This window comes from Phaenicophaeus curvirostris, chromosome 9 (assembly GCF_032191515.1).
Source record: "Phaenicophaeus curvirostris isolate KB17595 chromosome 9, BPBGC_Pcur_1.0, whole genome shotgun sequence".
In the NCBI taxonomy this organism is placed as follows: Eukaryota; Metazoa; Chordata; class Aves; order Cuculiformes; family Cuculidae; genus Phaenicophaeus; species Phaenicophaeus curvirostris.
This window is the reverse complement of record NC_091400.1, coordinates 32,416,678-32,427,789: the sequence shown is the minus strand read 5'-3', so window position 1 is coordinate 32,427,789 and position 11,112 is coordinate 32,416,678.

Below are 11,112 nucleotides of genomic sequence, written 5' to 3'. Positions count from 1 at the left end.
GTTGATACTACATGATCTTTAAGGTCCCTTCCACCCCTAACTATTCTATGATTCTATGAAGATCTGATGAGTATTGGTTAGATGCAGTGGAACTGTGCTACATTCAAGACAATTTTGGGGCATCTTTGTAACAAAGATTTTTCACCTTTTCTACCTGATTATAGATTTCTAAATACATTTATGAATTAACCAATCATTTTATTTAACCACTAACAGAAATTTGTTGCAAGCTGAACAATAAATGCAAATAAATGGCTTTTATTTCTGGCAAGACATTAAAATGAAGTGTTACAGCATCTGAATGAAGAATTGAGGCAGAATCATCAAAAGACCATAAAAAATACTTACCTAATAGTGTAAAGCTACAAGTATGTTTTCCTTTTAAGTAATTTTCCAGATTTTGAAGAAGTTACACCAAGAAATGTCCCCTAACCATTCCTAATTCACACCACAGTGATACTGGTACTCTTACAAGGCCAATTATTGTTATATTGTTTGTACAGCATATCTCCCTACCATGAAAACAGCGACCGCTTCCTTCAAAAACACAGGCAAAACCAACTTTTGCAGAGTACAACGAAGGAGCACAGGTCTCATTACAGAAAGAGGCAGGGGTCCAAAAAGAAAACAGAAGGGTTAGTGGTACCTGAAAAGAAATCATTCCTTTTCTGAAAATACTAGCACCTTATGGTTGAAAATGCAGTGAAACGACCCATAATAGATCATTATTTAGGACATACCATGAATGTGAATGTATTTGGTGACACCACTGATGTGTCGTGCCACAGGAGGAGCCACAGCCCAACCACTCCTTGCCAAAACTGACAGGTCCACGCTACCTCTTCTCCCCTCCTGTCCAATTTCAGCCAGAAAGGCTAGAAGGATTGCTTGTGTAGAGATCCTTAGAATTTTCTTGTTCCTGTTGTAGGTCTTTTTACAGCTCCTTTGTGAATTTATCACCTTATTCTGATGAGAAAAGCATTATTGGAAAAGAAATGTGAGACAAAATAATGGCATAAAAAGAAAATCTGAGGATGAAGGCAGAGTCTCCAGGCATGGTCTGATGTGCTGTGCTGGTCACCTCTGATCCTTGTGAAGCAGTTGGTCATTACCCATTTTGTCAAAGCTGTCTTTCCTTTTCCAGTTAATAAACATACCTGAGCATACAACTGCCTTTAAACAAGCTGCCTTCGAAATGCCCACGTGTGCCTAAATTACCTTAGTTTGTTTCCAAAACTTGGATTGTTTAGGCAGAAGGAAGCTATGGAGCTGCTCTCCGTAAAAGGGTCCCCAGGTCTGACAAGGGCACACGGCAGAGATAGGGATCCAGCTGGTGCCAGGTATCACCGCAGCTGCCAGTGACCTCTGGCTACCAGGGCAATGCCTGGAGGAAGCCATGTAGTCGAAACTGAACTGCTACCTGTGCTGAAAACTATTAGATTGCATGAAAATGGCTCCTATTCCGCAAACAGATCTTTACAGGTGTATTCCACAATAATAAAAGCAATCCCTCTGACATCCCTGGAACTCTAAGCATAAATAACCCACTGGGGACTCATCCTTTTGAATTGTTAATTACAACCCCCTGAAACAAAACTGATCTTAAATTCACTAGAAGTTTTTCCTTTTGAATCAGAACTTACCCGTCTGATCCTGCAGACCCTTAGGCAAATACTTCTATTGATTACAGCGAGCAGCTCGCTCTACCTCAGCGAGACACCTGGAGTTGCATACGTGAACAAAAGGACACAGTTTGGGGTATAAAATATCCATGTTTAATCTTCTAATTGATGTGAGCCATGTGAAATTTACCTCTGAGATTTACAGCTCTGAGTTACCTCTCCACAAGGAGCCCCCTCCTTCCTGCGTGCTTTTAGCAATGATGTGAACGTGGACTTGGACGGCTACCGCGGAGCAGTGGCACCACCAGCAACCACTCCTCTTGCCGTCTGCTCAGTGTAAGACACAGGTTAAGATTAGACATTACTTTCACCAAGCAACAATTGCAAAAGTGAGGATGAGACACACACCCCAAAAGAAGAAAGACTCCAGCTGTCAGGTCCATAATGCAGCAGGGCTGAGTCGCCGGGTAAGAGGGATGCGCAGGAGGTCTTGCTGCCCCTGCTGCAGCTGTGCTTCTTCAGGAAAATCAAAGTTTCTTTAGGAAATCAAAGTTCCTAATCCAGCCCCAAGTATAGGCTCTGAACTCTTAAAAAAATATTCTTTTCACCCCGCATGAAGTAGTTACGGACTTTTAAAAGTATTTATGATGGGATTATAGAAGAGGGAGCAAATCATGTGAAACGGCGTTCTGCTTGCCTGGGTTTATCTGATTATTTTTTGAATATAGCATGGTACGCATACTGTTAGGATAAACAGCTCCTGCAAGCAGGATAAACCTACACAAACGTCTTCTTGTTCTTTATTCCCGTGCATTCATATTTTTAAATACAAAGGTACTGAACAGCACTGGCAGTTCATAGCTCTAACAAATTGTCATCTCACACATATATCTTCAACAATATTCTAGTAGACTACATTTTGTAACACAAAAGTGGTGTGGCCTGTTTACCAAGCCACTTTGTGTAAATAGTTTCCAAAAGTCAAAACATAACCACAGGTTCCATTGGACTTTACAAAAGGAAATAAAAAGTCAGGTTGGAAAGGAGTGAAAACAAAAGCTCATTGTTTTTGGAAAGGAAGGGTACAGAGCAGAAGCTGCTTTTAACCTTCAGTGTGTAATTTCAAAAGAAAAAAGTGAAAAAACCAACACTTCTCTCCAAATAACAACATCAATTTTCATTTTAATGACCCGCTTTAAGGATATTCCAGTAGGGGGACATGATTTATGGGAAAATACCAACTCCATGTTTGCTTTTGGCAGCACCCAAGGTCTACCCTACCTGACCACAAATGCTAGTAAACATTGATGCATCTCTTGATCCTGGGACTCATTACACTTTGTACCAGCAGTTTTGTAACAGACTTTCTAGCAGGTGTATAACAAAATTCTTACATGTTGCAGACCGTGCTGTACATTTTTTTTTTCTTTTTTACCTGAATTGTTTACTTAGGTACCATCAAACCTCCAGGTTTGATGTGTGCTCTATTAGGATCTAATTGTGCAAGGTACTAAATGTTCACGGGATCCCCATAGAGACCACTTTTCGGTCCAGAAAAGCCGCAACTCCCATTTATCATTTTGCCTTTCTCATTTATATACTATAAATACATTCAACCAAAATCCCTATTCAATCTGTAAGACTGAGAGTGCCTTTGTATCAGCATTTTTCTCTCAGTTTTAGGTGATGGATTTAACCTCAAATACTCTGTTGTGCCTGTTATTCCCCGCACAAGACCATCTTTAGTAAGGATGTTGTTGCAGTTCAGAGTTGCAAGCCATTTCTGTTCATACTTCCTACAAAAGTTCTGTATATGTACATTAGGCTTTTATAGAGTGTGTCCATGCCTGCAAAATTATGGAATTTTAAACTCATTATATGCAAGAAAACAGTTAAATTAACTCATATAAGGATTAAAGACTACAGATAAGCTAACGCTTTCTTATATCTGACTTGACCTAAATAGGAGTGCTGTCAAGACAGAGCAAGAAACAGTCTCACAACAAGAAAAACAAAAAATTGAACATATACAGATAGATGGAAGATGTTACAATAGTTTCCAAGTTAGAGAAATAAAAAGCATCATTAATGATAACAATGTTAGATTTTGTTTGGGTTATGAGGGTCTCAAAATTATATACACGTTATGTTTAGGAAAGCTCTGCTGCTAATTCCTAGCCCCAAAATGCATTATTTTTAGCTCAGCTTTTGGGAATTAACTTTTCTTACTTACATTCGTTGGAGATTGAAAAATGTTCTTAAAGCCTGCTAAACATCTCTACAACACCGTTAATTGAAATTCAACATCAAGAAACAACAGCAGCCGAGCTTTTTGCCTCACAGCAACAGCTGAATCTACTTTTGAGCAAAGCAATTCCTGTATAGCCCAGGTAGCAGGTGAAAGGACTTGACTGCAGATCACTGACACTCAGACCTGTATGTGCTGTATCACTAAGCTAGCAGAATTTGTCAGTTCATTGCTTAACCAACTCATCCAACTTCTAATTAAATGGATGGAATTTCACATAATAAGAACTGAGGCATTGCTGAGAACTAATTGCAAGTATGGACTTCAAGACCTGACCCCAACTTGATCCTACATGAGTTAATACGTGGTTCTGCTGTAAATAGTAACATCAGATATTATTAAGAGCATTCAAGTCTACCTAAAATATCTCATCCCTTTCTGCCACCTTTGAAAAAATCAGCCTGAAACACCAAAACAAAATCACAGGGGCTTTTCTATTTCTCCTTCACCATCAGTAAAGATTCAGTTGCAGTCTCTTTTGCAGGTAATTGCAAAGCTTCACTGTCTTTGCTGGGTTTCTCTAACCAGGGCTGATATGAACCTAAGTTCTGTCTCTGGAAACTTAATACACTTGTGGATGCTTTCACGCACATAAAGGTGTTTCTTCCTGATGTTTTTGCCTGACTCCCTGTTTGCTGGGCTGTGTCACTCCTGAGGTTACAGGAGGTGATGCTTGAATATTAACCAGCTTTCTTGGGCCCCTCTCCCGTCCAGGGCTTTATTGCGTGGTACCCTACCAAGCAGATCCCTGAAGAGGCCAAAATCTGCTCTCCTGAAGTCCAGGATAGTAAGCGTGCTGCGTGTCCTCCTCACTGCCCTAAGGATCTTGAGCTACTCCATCACATGGTCACTCCAGCTGTGAGTTGAGTCACCTTCCCTGGAGGTGTTTAAGGGATGGGTGGATGAGGCGCTGAGGGGTATGATTTAGTGTTTGATAGGAATGGTTGGACTCGATGACCCGATAGGTCTTTTCCAACCTGGTGATTCTATGATTCTATGAGTTTCACATTCCCCACCAGCCCAAGTTTGTGAGAACAAGGTCCAGCATAGCATCTCGTCAGTTCACCTATCACTTGGAGAAAGAAATTATCAAAGCTTTCTTATGCAAGGATGCACGGTGAACTAACAGTGAATTTTCTGTGGTGAAAGGCAGTGTACAAAGGTAACTGCCCCTATCTTGTTGACTTTTCCATCAGAAGTATTGTATCCCAGCACATCACCTTCATGTATGATCACCTCATGCACGAGATGCAAAAAGTACAAGCTGCCATGAACACAGATAAACGTCCACTCAGAAGAGCTGGGTTAGGACAGAGACAGCAAAAAGCTCCTTAACTCATGGAAAAAGCTCACCACCTTATGCAACTTTTATAAAGGACTAGTAAGCAGATCTCACTAATCCAATTTAGCATTAACGCAGTTCTCTGACTTCTAGCTTAGAAGTGGGTAGACTGGCAGGCTTGTAGAGACCATCCTACATTGTGCTGGGTATGCATCCACTTAGCAAGACATTTCATTTTCTATATTAACTGCACTAACAGGCATGCACTAAGCAGGAGAGTTAGCTGTTGCCCTCCTCTAGATACTGTTCTGTGGCTAAATCAGGATATTATCTCAAGTCCATGAAGAGAAATATTGTCTTTACTGAAAAAGATTTTTTTTCTTCAAAATGCCTGAAGTTTTTTGCCTTCCTGACACTTACAGAGGTCTAATTTCCTGTTCTAATTACCTTTTCTATTGAAGAAGCTGTTTTCTAAATGTTTGTGTTTGGAAAAATAAAACTTTCCACAATTTTTTCTTCCTTTGAGAAGGTCCTTCCGAATCCTCCTTTCCATATCTTCTTATAACTACTGCTTCTTCGGCTTTTAACCCCTGTTCCAGGGACAGATTTTGTTAGTAATTTTGTCCCTTCCAAATTTGAATTCATACAGAGATTTTCTACACCATCAACAGTAAAAGAATCGTTATGTTCTGCATAGGCAGTTACAAGATACATTTCTTATTTGCAGTTCAATTTTTCTGAACCTAAATGAATGTAAAACTATTCAGAATTGGTTTTAACTAATATAAATAAATGCAACCTTTCATATTTACAGAACACAAAACAGGGGGCAACGGGGAGGAGGAATGACCCCCAGAAAACCTGAATATATAATGAGGAGTAAGGTGAAGCTACAGTACAGAAGAAAGGATTACTGTCATTATTCATTTAGCAAATTGGATGTCAGATAAGCAAAAATTAATGCCAGGAAGATAAAAAACTGAGGTATTGGTCATTTGGCATGAGAGAGGATAGAAAGTGCACATTAGATTGTGTCAAAGTGAAGTTAAGCCTCGTGATTTTTCATATAGACTGTACATGTGGGGGGAAAAAAAGTTACATTCCATGTTGATGATACAATATCACAAGGCAAGTGTTTGCTAATATCACATCTGGAAAAATATGCCTACAGTAAAAGTGCTTTAACATTTATTTCATTCAATAAATACTTGCATTTCCTCCATAAAGCCTTTTTTGAGCTGAGAAATAGGATTAAAGGATACAGGGCCCTTATATCACTGCATCTTTACCTTTAAATTTCCAGTTCTCAGCTACCCCTCTCCAGAGCTTTGTGAAAGGGTTTGGATCTCTCATTGGTATCAACACCTGTCACTACAGCAAAACTTATATTTCCCCTTGTCCTATCACTACATGCCCTTTTAAAAAGTCCCTCCCCAGCTTTCTTGTAGCCCCTTCAGGTACTGGAAGGTCGCTCTAAGGTCTCCTCAGAGCCTTCTCTCCTCCAGGCTGAACAACCCCAACTCTCTCAGCCTGTCCTCGTATGGGAGATGCTCCAGCCCTTGGATCATCTTTGTAGCCTCCTGTGGACCCGTTCCAACAGCTCCATATCTATATGTTGAGGATTCCAGAACTGGACACAATACTCCAGGTGAGGTCTCACAACAGGGGAAGAGAGGGTCAGAATCACCTCCCTTGACCTGCTGGCACAGAGATCCTCAAAACACTCTCATTCATCATCTTCTCAGCCACTCAGCATTTGAAGTACTCTACAGAGCAGCATTTCAGAAGAGGAATTGCTGCTGGACTAGCAACCACACTCCACCTGTGACACCCCCAGCCACTAGTGTGCTTCATCCCTCTGCTTCCACAGGGCTTCGAAATGAGGTACTGCCTTCCTTCTGCCCACATCGTTCATGTTCCAAATGTCCCCTCCAAATTAATTCGCTCTCTAGCTAGTGTAAAAACTAACTTCCTAGTCAGATTTCAGGAATGTTAAAGACATTTCTTATTAATTATCTTAATGTGAGAAAATGATGTCCTGAACTGATCAGAGTTTAAGGAAGGAAAGCCCCTGCAGGAAGTTAACCTCATCTCACTGCTCCAAGATACTCAATAGCTATAAAGACAACTTTAGGTATACAAACCTACAGGACTACTTATACAAGATATTCTTGTATTTTTCTGGTTTATTGGAACTGCTTTATTGGAAGAGTTTAGCTCTGTTAAGTAACTACATAGCTATTCTTGTCCCTAACACACGGTTCATATAATGACTTCTAAAGGTAGAGTTCTGTTTAAATATGTGACTTTTTAACTCCTTTCATTATTTTCACTTTTCTTTAATACAGGATAATTCCTCACTATGAGTCATTACAGCGTACTTTTAAGACTACTTTATCTGACATAATTTTTTATTTCCCATTAGTACTACCAATTAATCCTGATAGGGGAAAAAAAACAGTTGAGCTCATTCACTTCTGGCCTCGTGTGCAGAAGAAACATTAGCCTTCCTTTGTCAATCCAACTAGCATACACAAATTAAAAGCATTATTTGGGTCAGTTGAGTTGTTCACCGAAGAATATATCACTTATAGAACTATTGCTGAATGCACTCCTGCTCCACTAAAACAACCAAACTGAAAAAATGATGCAGTGTTGCGAACAGCACAGGACTACGGCAACTCTGATTCCTTGAACACCGTTACTCTGATTGATGGCTCGCTCTCAAATGAACACTTATTGCTCCCATGCTCTAACCTAAAGTCTAAATGCACAAAATCAAGGCAGCGTTTTCCCTTGTGCAACTGGATGCATGCTTTAGAAAGCTAATTTGGATAAGCACACGTTCAGAAGTCTTCTTCCTCATAAGAGAGCCATGAAAACCTCCCACGTAAGTTCAGCAAACAGTCTCGAGTTTTCTTCTGGTTATTATTCTGACCAAATTAGAAATACTACATAGTTTTGGACATGAAGGTCTCACTGCATTTCATGCTGTAAAAACAGAACAAAAAGGCTCTAGGATGTGGGAGCAACACCAAATATATGGAAGATTAATTGGGACTAAGAAAAGCATGAAGCTGGTACCAAGCATATTAGAATAAACGTTATTAAAAAGACCAGGTATTCTGAGCTCGACACACAGGATAACGAATCTTGAACGTGTGAGAAGGCCAGGCTGGAAAAAAACACCTGGGAATAAATGAATTGGGAATAAGCAAATTGGTGATATGACTGAAAACAGTCACAAGAGTGTGGAATAGACAAAACCAAAAACACCCCGTTTGTCTGAAGGCTGGAAAACTGAAGAGCTGTGTAAAAATCTGCCTGTATGAGAGAAGCCAGTAGTAGCAGAAGCAGTAGTAGTCCCCATCTCTGGAGGTGTTTAAGGCCAGGTTGGATAGAGCTTTGGGTAACCTGATCTAGTGGGATGTCCCTGCCCGTGGCAGGGGAGTTGGAACTAGATCACCTTTAAGGTCCCTTCCAACCCAAACTGTTCTATGATTCTATGATTCTATTTCCTTAATGCAACTTCTGTATGCCGTGCTGATTAGAAGAATATAGTCAGAGAAAACTGCGAGGTCTGTGTCTCCTTCATTGCGTCACTAGGATGCACTAGGATGAAGTGAACGTGTCTCAGAAGTGTTGAGCCACTACCCTCTCAGAACAGAGGCACACACTGACCCGCGCTGGAGAAAGACACCTGATTCCTGGCAGAGAAACACTTGTCCTGCACAGAGCCCTTTTTATCTAAACTACGTTTGGTGACCCTTCTCCACGCACTAGAGACCAGGCAAAGTAACAGGGCGGTGAAATAAATTACTAGAGAAGAAGCAGGAAAGAGGAACAGTAAAGCAGAAGAAAAAGAGAGATGGCAGCATAGGCAGAGATGAGAGGCAGAAGGTAGACCTGGCAAGCCTGAGAAACTAAGTCAAATTAGCAAATCAGGAGTGTCCACGTAGGGAGCTCTTTGCTTCTCTCATTTCTCATTTTGTCACATTCTAATTAAGTGGCATGAATGAGTCCATGAAAACAGCAGCATCATTTGGTGCTTTTACATCACTCCCCCACTTTTCTTTTCTGGATGCAGACAAGAGGCGGTGAACGTAAGCAGCTAAAACTGCAGCCCGCCAGGTGTACAGCAACCACTGCCACATTAGCAACACACCATTTAAAATAACAATAATAGCACTGTATTTAAAATTCCCATCAGTCTCCAGTAAGCACAAGGAAACAGTATCAGCAACATGAGACATGCATGATCTTGTTTCCAAGATACCTACCTGCAATGATATACCTATTTTTTAATTATTTTTATTCATTTCAGGGTATGTTTCTTCTAGAAGTTGATAGTAATCGTAAGAAGGAGAAAAACGGGGACCATTTCAAACCCTACTCTTCTGTATTTTTCTTTAAAATGAAGCGATGTAGTATTACAGTGCCCTCAGGTGGTGTAAATACAATTCTGTTCTGTTGTCTGTTCTAGAAAGAGCTCTGTAAATAATACTGATTTTCATTGGGCTGGATGAATATGGAAGAAAGTTACACACGAAGGCAAAGCACAGCATAAGAGTTTTGTTTCCAACAAGGCTCTTTTCTTGAGTGTTTTGCCAACTCCTGGTTTTTAAAAAGCATTCTTTGTTCATTTTTAAATATCTTTAGAAGAAATCGAACAAATCTCCCAAAACCCCTTAAATAACATCCTCACCCATTATAAGAACAAAGATGGATAGAAGGAAAGAGGTCTATAAAAGATGATAAAACCAGAAGGGAGTAGAGGCAATTAGTTCTGTAAGAACTTTTCAGAACAAAAGCCGAGATTACGTGTTCAAAAAAACCCTTCAAAACAGATAGATAGTGTATCATTTCTTAAATATGTCCACATGTAATATGGCTTAAGAGTGAAGAAAAATGCAGAAATAAAACAGTATGTGATATATTTGTCACACAACATAAAACTTTCTGAACTATTACTGTCTTTTTTAATGATCAAAGACCTTCAAAGACTGTAGCTGTTAAAAACACATTCCTGGTGTTCAATCTTCAGTGATGAATTGTATTTACACCCTTACAGAAGAAATTTAGTTTAAAGATATCAATTTCCTGAAGGTGTAGGACATCTCTAATGTGCATCAGTCCAGAAAAATATTTTTGTACCTAAGAGTATTTGTGTAAAATGAATTTTGTTTAGTTGCCCTACTTCTCCACATTCAGTTACGTACCATGTAACTAAATGGTTGCTCTACGCTCTGCATTTATCATTGTTATATGCCGTCTTTAAATAAATGTGAGGAAGATCAGTGCATCACCAGGAGAACCCTCCAATCAACCACAATTAAAAGGTTTGCCAAAGATTCTGTACTATTATAATCACTGTTATTCTATTGAATACTCTTAAAGCCATCAGCTTACAAATACCAGTTACACCATGGAATATGTGCACTGAAGATGATGGGAATCATATCTCTGAATATGATTGCAGCAGAGAACACCGCTGCAGCGTAGCAGCCATCCAGTTCTGTCCCATTGTCTTCTCTAGAAAGACAGATCTGTAAATAACACTGATTTTCAGGAAGCTGGATGAATATGGACTAGATCTCAAAGGTCTTTTCCACCCGAGAGGTTCTATGATTCTATGATCTATGATAATATGGAAGAAGTATGCAAGCACCAGGGTTATAGAACCCATGGACCTGACTAAGCCACTGGTTTTCCAGCTCCTGCTGGAAAGACTCCACTGTTCTTGAACTTATAACCACGTTCTGGTCCTCTTCATACCTGCTCCTGAATTGCTCCTAATGCCCAGCCACCAGCATACATTGAAACATTCCCCAAGCGGCTCAGAAAAGTAATTTCCTGACAGTTCCCAAAACCAAACAGGGCAAAAGGAGTTTGAATCCCAC